The following is a 19,983-nucleotide window of genomic DNA, read 5'->3' on the forward strand; positions in this document are numbered from 1 at the left end:
ATCAATTCCCCCTTTTGCCTTGTTAACCAAACCTTGATTGTATTATGAATTTGATATGCCCAATTAAATAAATGTGTCTCCAATTCTTTTTGCCACTGTAGGCATCCATATAATTCCAACTGACCAAGGAGATGCAAACCAGAGTCATATTAAGTAGGACTTCCAGAAAAGCTGGAAAGGGGCAAACTTGGTTAGTGACTACTTCATTATCCATCCCCTCTATGTTTTTTCCAGCCTGGAATATATGGTAAAGGAGCAACCATTGGGTGACCACTGGATGACAAACATGAGGGAAAAAAAGCCACGTGATAAAGATAGGAACCTGGATTTCTAAAGATATTATGGAGTTATCATAGCAATTTTAGTTACCACAAAAAAAACTTTTTTTAAATTAACCCCTAAGTTTGTCTAAGCTATGGATTAACTGGGCTTTTTGTTACTTGCAACTGAAAAGAATCCTAAGAAAAAATATGTGGGATGAGATGGGGGATAATGTAGGAGAGGTAGGAGCCCCATCATGAAAAGACCGGTGAGACCTTGGGCAAGTCACTAAACCAATCCATCCCCAGTTTCCTCAGCCATAAAGACAGGGGATTCACCTGGAGGAGGGGAGAGCCATCAGCAGGGTCTGCCCTATAGTCATCCCTTGCAGAACTCCAGCTGGAGGTTCTGGCTCCCTTGCAGGACACGGAAGTTTCCACGGGAAGTGCCATCCCACCCAACCCCACCTCCCTCAGTTTCACACTGCATGGTGTATTCCAAGGACTGTGCTGGCATTTCAGTTTGAACACTAAGTGGTGACTCAGAACGAACAGAAGTGTGGACAACTGTTTACTAAGAAGGCAGCCTTTGGTGTGACAAATTAGAGTGGGCTGCTGGATTGTGCAGTACTCATGAGCTAGGCAGCTTGGAAATAGCACATACCATTGCGCTGGGCAATTGATTCATTTCTTGTCCTGTCTTGCCAAGCAGGGCATCACATGCCAACCCAGTCCCACCCATAGTCAAACAGGCCAGGGAAAGTGTTTGCTCTTCTGGACAGTGCCCCATAGATCCTGGGATGGTCCTCTAGCCCATCCCTTGTATCTTCTATCGTGCGGGACTACACCACTTTCTTGAGACTAGTCATCCTTTTAACCTCTCTGAGCCAAGAGAGTGCAGTCTGTAGAGAGCATCATCAAATTTTAAGCCAGCAAATGAGCTTTCATATCTTAGACAATCTCAATACTGTTTCCACTAGAGTGTTCAAAACCAAACAGATAGATTGAAATCTGGTAGTTACAAGAAAGCAAGGGGCTATTAGGGACATGGATGATGAAGACGTCATCCCTGTTTAAAATAGTCAAACTCATAAAAACACAGACTAGAACAGTGGTTGCTTGGGGTTGGGGGAGAAGGGAAATGGGGAGATGTTGGTCAAAGTGTACAAAGTTTCAGTGATGCAAGATGAATAAATCCTGGAGATCTAATGTACGTTATGGTGACTGTAAGTAACCACACTGTATTGTATACTTGAAATTTGGTAGAGGATATATCTTAAATGTTCTCACCACAAAAAAAGTAACTGTGAGATAATGGCTTGATCATGATCATATACCAAAGTATGAATTTATCCAAACTTCAAGTCCCACACTTTCAGTACATAATTTTTAATCGTCAGTTAGACCCCCAGAAAACTAAAATAAAATTTAAATGTAATAAAATATAAAAAAAACTTAAAAAAAAAAAAAAAAACCTGTGCTGGCTGTCCTTGAACTTAGCATAATCATATAGCCTAAGGGCATGCTCTAGGCTAGGACAGTCGGCAAAGCCACCTAGCAGATGAATCAGGATTTGAATTCCAGCTCCAGCACTGACAACAGATGTAACCCTGGCTGATGGCCTTGACCTATCCCAGCTTCTGTCTCCTCATTCCACAAGTAGGGGGAAGAGGACCTGCCTCCCTGGGAGAATGTGACCATTAGAGATAACGTATACACACGTCATGTGCAGGGGTGGAGGGGAGCTGCACCTTAAATGAGGGTCATTTCTACTCTTGTTAAGTGGACAAGTTAAAAAATTCGAAGCAATGACAAAAGAGGCATCAAATGTAGCAACTTGGGTGCTGAAGTCATGGTTAAAAGTGTCTGGGACTTCCATGCCTACACATCGTTCCCGTGGTTCTCACTACCAACCTGTGAGGAATATCCCCCTTTGCAGATGAGAAAACTGAGGGTGGAGAGAATTTAAGTAGCTTGGAAGCATCTGGTAAGAGGCAGAGCCAGGATTTGATTCTGTGTGCTTGCCAAGCTGCAAGAGCTTCATGCCAGGGGAATGAGGGCTTCAGTTCAGAAGAAATGAGGGAGCCGAGGTGGGCTGGGAAGACTTCAGAAGGGCAAGCCCATCATTCAGCCTGCCAGTCACCGCCTTGCTCCAGCCTACTATTTCCAAAGCATTATTCTGAGCAAGACAGACAAGATTCCTGCTTTCATGGGGCTTATAGGGGAGGATTTGAGGAGCCGGGGGCAGGAAGAGGAGAAAGGCCATCGCAGGTATAAAGTGTGTCCCAGGACCCTTCCGTGAACGTGGCTACCTCACACTCCTGCCGACAACAGCACCTCCTCTCTGCCTCTGGTGTTGGGGTCCTCTGCCCATTTGCTGTTCCACCACTCTTCACTTTGCTTGTTCTGACGTCTTGGCTCCCATTTTGCCCCTTGCCCCCATGGCACTGTGTTCCCCGCCGACTCCACAGATGGTCATCTTGCCTGGCTCTGCCATGTCCCTCCAGGCCATATTCTCCTTCTAAGTACTGCATCTGAAGAAAGAGGCCCTCAGGTGGTAGGTTCCCTACAACTCCCATGGGAGCCACCCCAGCAGGGCTGGCCCCCACTCACCCACCCTCTCTCAGGAGAAGAGCAAGGAAACAAAGACAGTGCTAGAAGGATTTGTTGAGGATGACAGAACCCACTTGCTAGAGTGAGAATGACTTGGATTTACCTACTGATCTACACACACATACGCACACACACACAGGCATGCATGCATGTATACACGCACACACACACATGCAAAAACACATGGAAATCAATCACCAATATGTGGTTGCATGTGTGTAGGTGTTAGGTAAAACTTTGTGTTCCCCTGCTAGAATGGAAGCTCTGAGGGCAGAGATATTTGTGTGTTTTGTTTTCCAGAAGAGAAGCCTAACACAAGGTGGGCCTCCAATGAGCATCTGGTGAATGAGTGAATCTGTGCCCCCATGCACAAACCCTTCGTGGGGAGGGCTGCCCAGGCTGAGATGCACGTTAATGAACCTGCCTGGGGCAGAAGGGAGTACAGCAGGCTGATGCCCTAGTTCTGTGAGGCGTGGGAAATCTCTTCCAAAAAAGCGGGCAGGATTTCAATGTTACAGGAAAACATCCAGGAGAGAAAGACAGAAAAGGTGGGAGCTGGGCTGAGAACTGCTTTGGGGAAGAATCATGGGAAAAGAAGCCTTATTGAAGGTCTTGCAGTAAAGCAGTTAGGAAGAGAAGAAATTCATCTAAGAGGTTTTATGAGCTAGATCTTAGTGTTTTGTGATGTAAGTGTCCCCATCCAACTGCCTACAGGCCACCAGGCACACCCCTAACTGCCCTTCCACTTGTGCAAGTGGAGCTCCAACCCACGAAGGGCAGGAGTTGTTCAGAGAGGAAGGCAGTGTCTGCAGACAGCTATGGGCTGGATGTTCAAGCAGGGGCTCCCCCTAGGGCCCTGAGGGGACCACCAGCCAGCATTTACAGATCAACCTCCGCCATGGCCTCACTTGGTCATCTTCCTCCAGGCTCTTCTCTGTGCTACACACTGTTCTTGTTCAGTGCTGTTGGATTGGGAGGGGCATTGTCCTTGTTTTAGGACCTTTCTTATTACTTGAATTCATCAGGTTCAGTCTCTGCTAATGGGATTGCTCTCAGATACCAAGCGATTATCATTTGGGTTTGTAGTTTAACTGGTTCTCCAAATGTATTCTGAAACACACCGGCTGCTGGTCTATTACATAACCTAGAAATGGCTTCACTTTTGAAGACGAATGTCCTATGTCACTTTGGCTGGCAGAACCGCCTGCCTCCCTGCAATGATTGGAGAGTCATATCTTCTTCTTTTGGCAGAGAATCCTTCCTAATTGGAGTCCAATGGGAACCTAGATCCCCAACATATGACACCAAAACTCTTTCTGCTTAATCCCCTGAAATATGTGTGTTCCTACAGCAGGAGCCTAGGGGAGTTATCCTAACTATTCCGGTCCCCGTATAGAGTAGAACCTTCAGGACCTGTGTCAGTGAATACCTGAAGATCCACCAGGGTCCCCTGGCTCATTTATGTGAACCCTGGCACAGAACGCCAAGCAGTTACTCTATAGACATAGCTATAGTTAGAAAGTTAAGTTTGATTAACAGAGGAGCAAATGTTGAATTAGTAGGTAAGTTCAACTACAAGTTCTTTTATGCTTGGCTTTTGAATTTTAACTGTTGGGCTTTTATTTTTTCTATGAGCACAGGATGTCATGGTCTGAGAGGCTGTTGACTAGGTATCCCAGACTGTGCCACCATGCTTAGCTGCTCTGTGGGGCCTTCTCAGAACCCATGTTCTAGACTCTTCCACATAATATAATCCTGCAGGAAGGAGAAGGAAACCCAGGGGGAGCCACTTGGCTTTCCAAGTACAGCTAAAGAATGTTCTATGGTGGAAAGAATGGAGTGTCTTCCATAGAAAGACAACAAATGAGATACCTGAGTTTATCCTTCCTGTGTTCAGACCTGTGACATTCTTGTTTTTCCTTCTCAAAGTTACTTAAATGGACTTTGCTTTCCAACTAGACAGTCTGGCCTCCTCTGTTGCTGGGTAGATGATTGCATTGCCTGGACTCTGGACAGCCGGGGCGTGGCAGTCACTCTCACCTTGCCGAGTCTTACCAGTGCTGGCCGCTGGTGGACATGCTTTGCGTGTATGAGGAGCACAGAGCATCGGCTCCTAATGAACTCAGCTCGTGGGTTAGTCTTCATTCCTGAACTGCAGCTGAGGCTTTGCCTTGCCTGCAACACAAACTTCAGGTGCATGGTGCATTCTAGCTGGTGCCCTTCAGGTGAAGTTCATCCAAACCGCAGGGAGTCTGTGTGATGGGCATCTGTGAAACTCCGCCTAGGCTCTGTTACCTGCTAGGGAAAACCGCCCTCCACCCTGTCCTGCTCAGCTGGTCTGTGACCATTCTACCTGAGGAAATCAATCAGACCAATCTCTGCTATTGGGAAATACCTCCTGCTTCTGGGTCCTCTAGGTCCATCCTTTTTCTTCCTTCCCCTTCATTTAGGCAACATTTTCCATTTTTAAGGACTTGAGAACCACAATTCATTGAAACAAAACTGAATCATTACTAGACAACCACGATCTTGGGTAGACAGCGTTTCCGAAGAACTCAGGGAACTCTGACAACACCAGCAGTTCGCATGCATTGGGTGCGTTCTCTGTGGGTGCGGGGTCCAAACACTCTCTTGGAGTGATCCTATGTACTTGTCATAATTTAACTAACACAAGCCACATCAGTTCAGGGATGGCCTGAGGCTCAGAAAGGCAAAGTAGCTTGCCCACAGTAGTCACATAGCTAGTAACGGGGACTCTGACGCTGGGACTTCTCTTATTCGAGCTCCTGCACTCTTGCTCCCATTTCTAGGAGGGGAGCTGCTGCCCCCTTGAAGCCCATTTTATAGATAAGGCAGCTCAAGATCAATGACAACCCAGAAGATCAGGCCAAAACTAGAATCCCAGGCAGTGGTTACCCACCCAGGAGGTTCATTAGAAACACTTGGGGAGTTAAAACCACCAAAAAACACACAATGGCCAGTTTGCCAGTTTGCATGCTAACAGATGTGATTTAGTTGATCTGTGGAGAGGCCCCAATGGTGGTATATTTAGAGAGCTTTCCAGGAGATTCTAGAAAAATGCAGCCAGCTTTGAGAGTCTTTGACAGATCTATAGTTCCCAGTCTAAAGGTCAACCAACCCAAATGCTTCACTTTATCTCACACACCTGCGAGTCCAGTCCAATCCAACAGGGACACACCTGGAGGTGGCAGCTAGGTCACCCCTACATACCCTTCTGAGAGCTGGGGACAGTTGCTCAGTTTGGTCATTTGTAAAATAGGGAGAGTGAGGAGGGGCAGGACTACTGATTACATCTGAGGATGTAAGATGCCTCACCTAGCCCTAAGTCAGCGCTCAGTGAGCAGGCGTGGTGTGAAGACAATTGCCATCATCTTAGGGGCAGTTTTGTGACCCTAGTCCAGACTTTGACCTGGTTAGCCACAGACACTTGAAACAAGCACTACCGCTATGGTCAACACTAGCTCTTTCAAGTCAGTCCCAAACACGTGTGTGTGCGTGCACACACACACACATACACATACACCAGCATCTTCACACCAACATATGTATGCAGGAAGTGGCCCCTTCAGCAGCATTCTCTGTGGATAAGCCCTGATGACAGATAAATGAGGCATCCTGGGGTTATCAGTGCAAATCATGGCAGCTTTTACTGTCGGTCTGAGTGTACAGAGGCCCAGGAAGGACCTCCCAATACAGAGGAAACGCAGAGAGGAATCTCTTACTACTCGCTTGCCTAATCATTTCCACTTAACACACAGTGAAAGCAGAACTTTGTGACACACTTGCCCTGTCTGGGCAAAGGTTCTGCTTTTTCTGGAAGATCTTGGAAAAAGAAAAAAAAAAAAACAAAAAACAAAAACTTGTCCCTGAGGGAGGGAGAGCATCTCAGGCTTTCGTGCGTTCTACGAGCATCTATGGTCCTTTTCCACGCCTGTGTGCCTGGTGTGCGGGACCAAGCTCCCAGCATAAGTTGGAGATGTCACTGCCCCGGAGGTAGCAGGGGTCCCAGAGAGAAAACAGAGGCTACAGGCAAGCCCCAATCAAGCCACTACGACTCTTCTACTGGGCTACTTGCAAGGGCTCTAATTTTGTCAGTAAGCGCCCTGTATCAGGAACCTCACGGAGATGTCTGTGTTCAGCAGTCCACACCAGTATGGCCATCTGGTTATCAGACTACTGGGACATGGGGCACCTGGGTGGCTCAGTCAGTTGAGCACCCGTCTTCGGCTCAGGTCTTGATCCCAGGACCCTGGGATCAAATACCCCCATCGTTGCTGTCTTCATCAGGGTCCCTGCTCAGTGGGAAGTGTGCTTCTCCCTCTCCCTCTGCCCCTCCCCCACACTCCTCTATCCCTCTTAGTGCGCATGCACACACTCTCGCTTTCTCAAATAAATGAATCTTTAAAAACAAGAAACTACTGAGATGCTTCTGAATCAGTGGGCCAATTCCCGGCTGCCTGGACACTCCACTGCCTCTCTCCCAACCACCACATGGAAAATGCAACACTGCAAGAGTTAACCCCTGGCATACAAGAGGTATCAGGACAATGTTCTTATACCACCCTTGCCTACAGACTGGTTAGTGCCTGTGGCCAGTGAGTTGGCCAACATTCCAAAATTTGGCCCTGCCTCTTGGTGCAGCTCTAGGATTTCTATAGAGAGAAGTGATAGGGGCCATAATTTACTTGCATGATAGAGATCAGAGACCTGTCTGGAAGCTGCGTAAGCATAGGTTCATGGTTTTACCTCAACTGCTCGTCTGTTTAGGATAGCTTAGGGGAGCTGATGGCTGTTTGAAGGGGTGAAGTCCTTCCTCCCACAAACCACTTCCTGGCAATGCTTCCACTCTAAACTGAAAATTCTAGGCTATCTCTATTTCCCTAAAGGCCCCTCCTAAAGAAAAAGAAACTCAACCGAATCTATGGAAATCCAAACAAATACATTTTTAAGATTTTGCTATTCAGAAAGATTGATCATGGTGTTCCTGTTAAGTGTGAGCCTTGCCCTGATCAGGAGACTTTATCAGGAGGGTGCTCGCTGGCAACCTGGGACATAGCCCGCAGGGTTTGCTCATGAGAGGCAGCCCTGATGGCTGTTACCAAGAGATTCCCCTGTTCTGCCAGGAAAGCAGTGTTGCCCAGAGGGGTGTCCAAGAATTGAGGGTTTAATGGACAGTGTGGTCACAGGCCTGAGCCTTGTTGTTCTCCTGCTTTTGCAACTCAAATTTCCACTGCGTCTCCTGGCTTCTTGCTGGATCTGACCAATGGGAGGTATCGAAAGGGGATTGGAGGGTGGGAGTGAGGAGAAAGTCAGATGCTTCTCCTACTTCCTCTCTGCCTTAGGCATTATCCCAGGCTGCCATCTCCCACCCTGGTGGCACCAGTTCCCAGAGGACGAGCCTCCCAACTTCTGCCAGGAGAGTGACCCTGGCCTCCTGCAATTCTGCCTCTTCCTTCTTTTCCTTCCAGCTGGGGTTGTTGGCTCTCTGCTGTTGGTAATCTTGGGTTTGCCTCATTGGCCCCTGTTGGCCTTCCCGCCTCCCCATCACCTGTGTGACCATGCCTTGCATGAAATTTCCTCTGTTTCGTTCTGTGTGGTGTCTCTTTTCCCAGTCGGACTCTCACTGACACACTGAGTAACCGTGCTCCTTAGAACATTTCTTCCTCTCCCTGGATATCAGTTTCCTTGTTAATAAATGAGACTGGAGGAAGTAGTTGCCAAACTTTATTTAGCTCCTTGTCATCTATGGATGTGGGGCCCTGCAGGCTGGGGGACCTAGCTGCAAGGGTTGAAATGCCTTTCATACTTCAGGGTGGTCTGGAAATAAGTACTTCATTTTGTTGTTCCCAAAGCAGTTTTCATTTTGAGTTGTAGTTTTGAATCCTTACTTGGGAAACAGCCAGGGTATAAGTAACAAGGAATATAGTTTAACTCTGCCATTTAGTAAGTGATCGAGTCATGGTCTCTTTCACAACCACTTCACAATTTGACATTTCCTTATCTTGTCTTTAAGTGTTGGAGGTATGAATGGTTTCCTTCTAGTCTCAAAACTGGGCCATTTGATGGTGTGGCCTGTGTTTGTGGTTGAGTATCAATTCCTTTTGCTTTTTTTTTTCTTTTCTTCTTTTTAGTCTTTGGGCCATATAAATCACCATCTTTCTGGGGTGAGTGATTCTCATCATTTAACTTCTCCTTCGAAGGTCTGCATGGATTGTGGTTTGGGTAGAGAGTGGTTCTGTTGGTTTCCCCTCCTCCCTCTGCCAACACCAGGATGTAGGCAGCCCCTCACCTCCCCACCTCACCCATTCCCACTGCAGAGGTTCTGCGGAGCCTGGCCTGGAGCAACCCCTGCTGTCCTTGCTGGGCCCTCTTGAGCAATCCCGGTTGGCAAGGCCCGTGAACTTCCTCAGCTGCCCCTTCTGGTGGGAAGGCAAGACCCAGGGAGCTGCAGGGCTGGAAGCACGTGTTGCCCATGGCCAGGTCCGTGTCAGGAGTGATTCAGCAGGCAGTGACGCATCAGCTTCCTAGAACTGGACTCTGAGAGGAAGGACAGGGACAGCCACACACGGGGCCTTGTTGATACAGCCCAAGGGGTTTGGAAATCAGACAGGATTCCATCACACACTCCCTCTGCAAACTTCTGTAATAATAATAGTCAACAACGTTTGTTCAATTCTAGCTATGTGATAGGTACTGTTCAAAGTTTCTCTGCTTGTATTATCTTGTATAACCCATATGGTCATATAAGATGGGTTTCACGGATGAGGAAATAGGCTGAGAGCAATTAAGCAACCTGACCAATGCTATATAACTAGAAAGTGCTAAAGCCAGGAAGTACACAGGGTCAAGCTACTTTCTTAGGCCTTTTGCCACTTTTGCAAGTGAATTACTTTTCCAGGCAGTTACCTGGTTCCCTTGCATTTCACATCAGGATGTTAGTGCCTGTCTTGAAGTGTTATTTCATTCTCTTGCTCTTTCTCTCCCACTTAACATTTCTTGAACTTCTATCTCATCTATGCCCTGGGTTACAACTGGATAACAGTAGGTTTCACTAGCCAAAAAAGCAAAGCAATTTCAAATAATTCAATAAGTATGTGAAATTTACCTGCCGAGCAGAAGGTATTTAGGGAGTCTCTTTTAGGTGTTAAGTGAGCCTGAACTCAAGCGGGCCCTCAGAATGAAGTTAAAGAATTCATAACATTTCATCAAAGCAATCTTGAGAAAGAAGAACAAAGCTAGTGGTATCATGATCCCAGATCTCAAAATATACTACAAAGCTGCAGTGATCAAAACAGTAAGGTACTGGCACAGAAATAGACAGATCAGTGGGACAGAATAGAAAGCCCAGAAGTAAATCCACACTTATAGGTTCAAGAGGCAAGAATATACAATGGGGAAAAGACCATCTCATCAAAAAATGGAGCTGGGAAAACTGGACAACCACATGCAAAAGAATGAAATTAAACCACTTTCTTATACCATGCACAAAAATAAACAAGATGGGTTGACCTAAATGCAAGACCTGAAACCATAAAGCTCCCAGAAGAAAACATGGAAAGTATTTCTTTGACATTGGCCTTAGCAACATTTTTCTAGATATGTCTCCTGAGACAAAGGAAACAAAAACAAAAATAAACTACTGATACAACACCAAAATAAAAAGCTTTTGCACAGTGAAAGAAACCATCAACAAAACAAAAAGTCATCCTACAGAATGGGAGAAGATATTTGCAAATGATATACCTAATAAAGGGGTATTATCTAAACATATACAGAATTTATAAAACTCAACACAACACAACAACAACAAATAATCCCAGTTTAAAATGGGAAGAGGACCTGAATACACATTTTTCCAAAGAAGACATAGAGATGGCCAACAGATACATGAAAAGATGCTCAACATCACTGATCATCACGGAAATGCAAATCAAAACCATAGTGAGATATCACCTTACACTTGTCAGAATGGCTAGAATCACAAGAAACAAATGTTAGCCAGGAGGTGGAGAAAAATCATCATGCACTATTGATGGGAATGCAAGCTGGTACAACCACTGTGGAAAACAGTATGGAGGTTACTTAAAAAATTAAAAATAGAACTACCCTATGATCCAATAATCCCACCACCCAAAGAAAACAAAAACACTAATTAGAAAGGATATATGCACCCCTAAGTTTATTCTAGCTTCATTCACAATAACCAAGATATTGAAGCAGCCCAAGTATCCATTGAATGGATGAATGGATAAAGAAGATGAGATACACACAGACACACAGACACATGCACAGACACACACATACATACACACACAGAGGAACATTAACTCAGTCATTTAAAAAAAAATGAGATCTTTCCATTTGCAACAACATGGGTAGACCTGGGGGTATTATGTTAAGTGAAATAAGTCAGACAAAAAAAGACAAATACCATATGATTTCACATATATGTGTAATCTAAAAAACAAAACAGGGGCACCTGGGTGGCTCAGTGGGTTAAGCCTCTACCTTTGGCTCAGGTCATGATCTCAGCGTCCTGGGAGTCGAGTCCTGCTGAGCAGAGAGCATGCCTCCCCCTCTCTCTGCCTGCCTCTTTGCCTACTTGTGATTTCTCTCTCTGTGTGTCAAATAAATAAATAAAATCTTTTAAACAAAACAAAAACCAGACGCTTAAATATGGAGAATGAACTGTACTTGCGGAGATGTGTGTGTGTGGGTATGGGCCAAATAAAAGGGATTAGAAGATACAAACTTCCAGTTACGAAATAAATAAGTCATGGAGATAGAAAGTATAGCACAAGGAATATAGTTGATAATATTGCAATAACATCGTATGTGACAGATAGCGACTACACTTGTGGTGAACACAGAATAATGTATAGCATTATTGAATCAACATGCTGTACACCTGAAACTAATATAACATTGGATGTTACATATGCTTCAATAAAAAAGGAGAAAGAATTCAGAGCCCTGTGACCCAGTGGAGGCCCATACCCCATTTGCACATGTGGAACACAGGAGCAGCTGTTCAGGAGGGGTCTAGTATAAGCAGAGAGCAATTTGCAAGGGACACATGGAGCCCTCAGAGTCTGTCAGTGTCTTTTTCTGTCCAAAGCTGTGATGGAGAACTAGCTCACATCAGACCCTGAGGTGGTGGGCGGGCACCCAAAGTTATTAGGAGGCCCCAGGAACCAGGCATGATAACAAAAGAGCAGCCCCTTTCCATCTGAGAATGTAACGGTCAAGGTCTCAATATTTTAGGATCGCGCTGAGGGGTCCTAAGGAAGAGTGGAGTGAGATCTTGAGCAGAATGCATGTAGCAGTATTTGCAGGACCACGCTGTGACTCACTTTCTCTTGAAGATGGGTGTGTCTCAGCAGGACTGAGCTAGCCCCCACTCCAGGCTGCCTCCAGGAGCAACCCTCTAGATATGGAAAACCACACTTCTTCATGGGGCAGGAAAGTCCTCAAGGAAAGAGAGAACTTGTATGAAGGAACTCGAGCAGCGCCTGGGTGGCTCAGTGGGTTAAAGCCTCTGCCTTCAGCTCAGGTCATGATCCCAGGGTCCTGGGATTGAGCCCCACATCGGGCTCTCTGTTCTGTGGAGACCCTAGTTCCTCCTCCCTCTCTGCCTACCTCTCTGCCTAGTTGTGATCTCTTTCTGTCAAATAAATAAATAAAATGTTTAAAAAAAAAAAAAAGGAACTCGAAGCAGCAGTTCCTATGAGGTGTTAATGGATCCGTGGGCACCAGGAGATGAGCCTCACAATGACTAGAACAAGAGCCAGTAGAACATTTATGTACTCAACTGTCTAGGCTTCGCTGCCTGACCAGATACCTGGTGATATTCCCACTGCTCTGCAGGAGCATAAGGGGCTGTCTGGTTGTCTTCAGGAGACTTGTGTCCTGGCTGGAGGCCCTAGATCTCAACCATGAATTGTACATCCTTCCAGAGTCCACGTCAGAGAAAAGCATATTAGAAGTTCCTCTTCTCCCATCTCTGGAGGTGGAATGCCTAAAAGGAAAAGAGCAATCAATTGCAACTTTGGATGCACCACCAATTATATACTAATCTGAGGAAATTCTACATTCATATTACAGTGGACCGCATCAATCACTTGGCTTCCTTACGCACTGTGTTGACATTGTGTCTTTACATACAGCTCACAGCAAACAGGACCTAGAGAGGGAAGGATCAAAACAACAACAACAACAACAACTTAATTGGCTCCCAGAGAGAGTAGAAGCCAGGGGAGACAGCATGTGATGCAGACCAGAACAATATGTAGGCTACTATTTTCTGCCACTCTGCAAAGTAAGTCATCTTTCCCCAGCAGGGAATGGGGACTCTGGGGAGGAGATGGGCAGGAGATACAAAAGGAGAGATAATAAAAAGCGAGAGAAGATGAAGAGAGACATAATTTAGGGGAAATATTCCTAGAATAGTCAATGTGCCTGTATGCGAACCAACTCCCCCAGGGCCTCCTTCTCTGGGGAGACTTCCTGGGCTCTCTGGGGTCACCTTTAGAGAAAGGCGGAGAGCCCACTCTCTCTAGAGTCTGTTCTCAACTACACTGAAATGATTGTTTCAGCATCTGCCTTCACCTTTAGATTTGGAACTTCCTGAGAACAGAAAAGCGTGGCTGCCACAGGTTGGTAACTCACTGTGTCTGACCCACCTGACTGCATGGTGTGCGCACACCGGACCCTCTGAGTGTGAGTGACCCCGGCCCGGTCCTGTAATCTGCTGGTGCGGAGCAGGGAGGGCCCTCTGTCCTAGTGAAGTGAATATTCTCACCTAGTTAGATCTTCGATTTTCCCCCAAGGCTCTTACCTTTGTGTCTTTAACTCTTATATTAACCCATGTTACAGTTTTTCTACATCATTGTGACGTTTTCAGGATAAGGGAAAAGGTATTAGAAAGTTTTCCCAGGGCATGAAGATTGTTTTCATCCGAATACTAGGTGGAAACACTAAAGCAGACCTCTATCTTGTGTAGAAGGTCATGGGTACACGCTTACATGGGCGGAAAACTCTGAAAATGAGACTGGTTGATGAGTTAGGATGGGGAGATTACAGTTGTAGTTTTTCTTTTTTGGATAAATTGCCTTTATGGTGTTTATTGTATTTGTACAAAGACAAATGAGTAAATATGCAAACAAAGTATAAAATAGATGCATCAGCAGAGAAGGAAAAACAAAGATCATGCTTCTCTGTCCAAACTTCCGTTATTGGAATAGCAAGCAATGCTTTTTTTTCTAGCTGCACAGAAATGGACAGATTATTTAGAATAGCACAGCACCTGGGTGTGGTGAGAAGTTTGAGGAGAAAGCATCTGAAATTCATGTTACTCCTCCCTTTGGAGTTGGGAGTTGGAGTTGAGGTTGGGAACTAGGGTTTGTTCTTGCTCCTCTAGTGGTTGATTGCTCTGCCTAAATCAGTACCAGGGAAAGGGCAAGAGTTTTTCTATACATTTCTGGTTGATGATATGGCCATTAGTCATCTCCCCTCTCTCTACTCAGAAATAGCGAAGGCGCTGTGTTGTGCAACGGCCTCTGGGAACCTGGCGCTGAGTACTTGTTTAATGCTGGCTAGCCCGGTTCAGAGTGTGAATCTTGCTGAAAAGCAAGTGAACTCCATGGAAGTTCTATGGTCGCTAGGAGACGAGTATCTTTACAAGTCAGCAACCATTTCCCCTCAGAATAGCTCAAAAATCATCTATCGTTTGGCTTTAGAAGTTGCAAGATGTGCTACACTTAAATGACTGGATTAAAATCTTGACTTCACCATTTCCTAGGTGGGTGACCTGGGCTAAGCTACTTCTCCAAGCTTCATTTTTCCTTCTCCAGCCACAGGGAGCAGTGATAGGGAACAATTTAATAAACTACAAAACATTCCAGTTTGAATAACTGTGTTTTTTTTTTCCTTAGATTTATTTACTTATTTATTTATTTTAGGGAAAGAGAGAGAGATGGGTGAGGGGCAAAGAGAGAGGGAGAGAGAGAATCTCAAACAGATTTCCTGCTGAACATGGAACCCAGCGTGGGACTCAATTTCAGGGCCCTGAGATCCTGACCTGAGCTGAAATCGAGAGTTAGAGGCTTAACCAACTGAGGAATCCAGACACCCCGAAGTTTGAACAACTTAATTACATCAGATATGGGAATGTATTAGAAAAACACTGAAAACAGAAAAGATATCAACATTTAAATGATTGCCATAGTCGTCTCTGTGCCTCATTCCTTGACTCTTGTTTTTACCAGGTTTGAGGTAGATGTGAACAAGAGGAGATCTGATGCCTCAAGTTGATATTTAGGTTTTAAAAAGGAATTTGGGAGGAGTCAAGATGGCGGAGAAGTAGCTGGCTGAGACTACTTCAGCTAGCCGGAGATCAGCTAGATAGCTTATCTAAAGATTGCAAACACCTGAAAATCCATCGGCAGATCGAAGAGAAGAAGAACAGCAATTCTGGAAACAGAAAAACAACCACTTTCTGAAAGGTAGGACCGGCGAAGAAGTAAATCCAAAGCGACGGGAAGATAGACCCCGGGGGGAGGGGCCGGCTCCCGGCAAGCGGCGGAGCAACGGCGCACAAAATCAGGACTTTTAAAAGTCTGTTCCGCTGAGGGACATCGCTCCAGAGGCTACCCGGGGCGAAGCCCACGCGGGGTCAGCGTGGCCTCAGATCCTGCAGGGTCACAGAAGGATCGGGGGTGTCTGAGTGTCACAGAGCTTGCGGGTATTGGAACGGGAAAGCTGGCTACAGAGACAGAGCTGACAGTAAGCTCGCAGCTGGGGGTGACCTTGAACGGTCGCAGGCTTGGTGAGCTTGGAGCGCGGCCGGAGGTCAGGCAGACAGGAGTAACTGGGCGCGGTTCTCTGAGCGCGCACTGAGGAGTGCGGCCCTGGGCTCTCGGCTCCTCCAGGGCCGGAGACCAGGAGGCCGCCATTTGTATTCTCGTCCTCCGGAACTCTACAGAAAGCGCTCAGGGAACAAAAGCTCCTGAAAGCAAACCCAAGCGGATTACTCACCCCGGCCCCGGGTAAGGGCGGTGCAATTCCGCCTGGGGCAAAGACACTTGAGAATCACTACAACAAGCCCCTCCCCCAGAAGATCAACAAGAAATCCAGCCAAGAACAAGTTCACCTACCAAAGAGTGCGGTTTCAATACCAAGGAGAGCAGCAGAATTCTAGAGGAGGAGAAAGCAAAGCACGGAACTCATGGCTTTTTCCCTGTGATTTTTTTTTAGTCTTGCAGTTAATTTAATTTTTTTCTTTTTGATTTTTTGTTTTTTTTTTTCTCGCCTTAGGGTAAATTTTTTTAAACTGTTACCTTTTTCTTTTTTAACGATTTTTTACTAGTTTATCTAATATATATATATTTTTCTTTTTTTATATTTTTCTTAGGTGTTTTCTTTTCTTTTAAATTCTTTTCTTTTTTTTTCTTTTTTCTTTTTTTTTTCTTTCTTCCTTTTTGAACCTCTTTTTATCCCCTTTCTCCCCCCTCACGATTTGGGATCTCTTCTAATTTGGTTAAAGCATATTTTCCTGGGGTTGTTGCCACCCTTTTAGTATTTTACTTGCCCCTTCATATACTCTTCTCAGGACAAAATGACAAGACGGAAAAATTCAACACAAAAAAAAGAACAAGAGGCAGTACCGAAGGCTAGGGACCTAATCAATACAGACATTGGTGATATGTCAGATCTAGAGTTCAGAATGACAATTCTCAAGGTTCTAGCCGGGCTCGAAAAAGGCATGGAAGATATTAGAGAAACCCTCTCGAGAGATATAAAAGCCCTTTCTGGAGAAATAAAAGAACTAAAATCTAACCAAGGTGAAATCAAAAAAGCTATTAATGAGGTGCAATCAAAAATGGAGGCTCTAACTGCTAGGATAAATGAGGCAGAAGAAAGAATTAGTGATATAGAAGACCAAATGACAGAGAATAAAGAAGCTGAGCAAAAGAGGGACAAACAGCTACTGGACCACGAGGGGAGAAATCGAGAGATAAGTGACACCATAAGACGAAACAACATTAGAATAATTGGGATTCCAGAAGAAGAAGAAAGTGAGAGGGGAGCAGAAGGTATACTGGAGAGAATTATTGGGGAGAATTTCCCCAATATGGCAAAGGGAACGAGCATCAAAATTCAGGAGGTTCAGAGAACGCCCCTCAAAATCAGTAAGAATAGGCCCACACCCCGTCACCTAATAGTAAAATTTACAAGTCTCAGTGACAAAGAGAAAATCCTGAAAGCAGCCCGGGAAAAGAAGTCTGTAACATACAATGGTAAAAATATTAGATTGGCAGCTGACTTATCCACAGAGACCTGGCAGGCCAGAAAGAGCTGGCATGATATTTTCAGAGCACTAAACGAGAAAAACATGCAGCCAAGAATACTATATCCAGCTAGGCTATCATTGAAAATAGAAGGAGAGATTAAAAGCTTCCAGGACAAACAACAACTGAAAGAATTTGCAAACACCAAACCAGCTCTACAGGAAATCTTGAAAGGGGTCCTCTAAGCAAAGAGAGAGCCTACAAGTGGTAGATCAGAAAGGAACAGAGACCATATACAGTAACAGTCACCTTACAGGCAAAACAATGGCACTAAATTCATATCTCTCAATAGTTACCTTGAATGTTAATGGGCTAAATGCCCCTGTCAAAAGACACAGGGTATCAGAATGGATAAAAAACCAAAATCCATCTATATGTTGCCTCCAAGAAACTCATTTTAAGCCCGAAGACACCTCCAGATTTAAAGTGAGGGGGTGGAAAAGAATTTACCATGCTAATGGACATCAGAAGAAAGCAGGAGTGGCAATCCTTATATCAGATCAATTAGATTTTAAGTCAAAGACTATAATAAGAGATGAGGAAGGACACTATATCATACTCAAAGGGTCTGTCCAACAAGAAGATTTAACAATTTTAAATATCTATGCCCCCAACGTGGGAGCAGCCAACTATATAAACCAATTAATAACAAAATCAAAGAAACACATCAACAATCATACAATAATAGTAGGGGACTTTAACACTCCCCTCACTGAAATGGACAGATCATCCAAGCAAAAGATCAGCAAGGAAATAAAGGCCTTAAACGACACACTGGACCAGATGGACATCACAGATATATTCAGAACATTTCATCCCAAAGCAACAGAATACACATTCTTCTCTAGTGCACATGGAACATTCTCCAGAATAGATCACATCCTCGGTCCTAAATCAGGACTCAACCGGTATCAAAAGATTGGGATCATTCCCTGCATATTTTCAGACCACAATGCTCTAAAGCTAGAACTCAACCACAAAAAGAAGTTTGAAAAGAACCAAAATACATGGAGACTAAACAGCATCCTTCTAAAGAATGAATGGGTCAACCGGGAAATTAAAGAAGAATTGAAAAAAATCATGGGAACAAATGATAATGAAAATACAACGGTTCAAAATCTGTGGGACACAACAAAGGCAGTCCTGAGAGGAAAATATATAGCGGTACAAGCCTTTCTCAAGAAACAAGAAAGGTCTCAGGTACACAACCTAACCCTACACCTAAAGGAGCTGGAGAAAGAACAAGAAAGAAACCCTAAGCCCAGCAGGAGAAGAGAAATCATAAAGATCAGAGCAGAAATCAATGAAATAGAAACCAAAAAAACAATAGAACAAATCAACGAAACTAGGAGCTGGTTCTTTGAAAGAATTAATAAAATTGATAAACCCCTGGCCCGACTTATCAAAAAGAAAAGAGAAAGGACCCAAATAAATAAAATCATGAATGAAAGAGGAGAGATCACAACTAACACCAAAGAAATACAAACTATTATAAGAACATACTATGAGCAACTCTACGGCAATAAATTTGACAATCTGGAAGAAATGGATGCATTCCTAGAAACATATAAACTACCACAACTGAACCAGGAAGAAATAGAAAGCCTGAACAGACCCATAACCAGTAAGGAGATTGAAACAGTCATTAAAAATCTCCAAACAAACAAAAGCCCAGGGCCAGACGGCTTCCCGGGGGAATTCTACCAAACATTTAAAGAAGAACTAATTCCTATTCTTCTAAAACTGTTCCAAAAAATAGAAATGGAAGGAAAACTTCCAAACTCATTTTATGAGGCCAGCATCACCTTGATCCCAAAACCAGACAAGGATCCCACCAAAAAAGAGAGCTATAGACCAATATCCTTGATGAACACAGATGCGAAAATACTCAACAAAATACTAGCCAATAGGATTCAACAGTACATTAAAAAGATTATTCACCACGACCAAGTGGGATTTATTCCGGGGCTGCAAGGTTGGTTCAACATCCGCAAATCAGTCAATGTGATACAACACATCAATAAAAGTAAGAACAAGAACCATATGATACTCTCAATAGATGCTGAAAAAGCATTTGACAAAGTACAACATCCCTTCCTGATCAAAACTCTTCAAAGTGTAGGGATAGAGGGCACATACCTCAATATCATCAAAGCCATCTATGAAAAACCCACCGCAAATATCATTCTCAATGGAGAAAAACTGAAAGCTTTTCCGCTAAGGTCAGGAACACGGCAGGGATGTCCATTATCACCACTGCTATTCAACATAGTACTAGAGGTCCTAGCCTCAGCAATCAGACAACAAAAGGAAATTAAAGGCATCCAAATCGGCAAAGAAGAAGTCAAATTATCACTCTTCGCAGATGATATGATACTATATGTGGAAAACCCAAAAGACTCCACTCCAAAACTGCTAGAACTTATACAGGAATTCAGTAAAGTGTCAGGATATAAAATCAATGCACAGAAATCAGTTGCATTTCTCTACACCAACAGCAAGACAGAAGAAAGAGATATTAAGGAGTCAATCCCATTTACAATTGCATCCAAAACCATAAGATACCTAGGAATAAACCTAACCAAAGAGACACAGAATCTATACTCAGAAAACTATAAAGTACTCATGAAAGAAATTGAGGAAGACACAAAGAAATGGAAAAATGTTCCATGCTCCTGGATTGGAAGAATAAATATTGTGAAAATGTCTATGCTACCTAAAGCAATCTACACATTTAATGC

The sequence above is a fragment of the Mustela nigripes genome, chromosome 4 (assembly GCF_022355385.1).
Source record: "Mustela nigripes isolate SB6536 chromosome 4, MUSNIG.SB6536, whole genome shotgun sequence".
Classification (NCBI taxonomy): Eukaryota; Metazoa; Chordata; class Mammalia; order Carnivora; family Mustelidae; genus Mustela; species Mustela nigripes.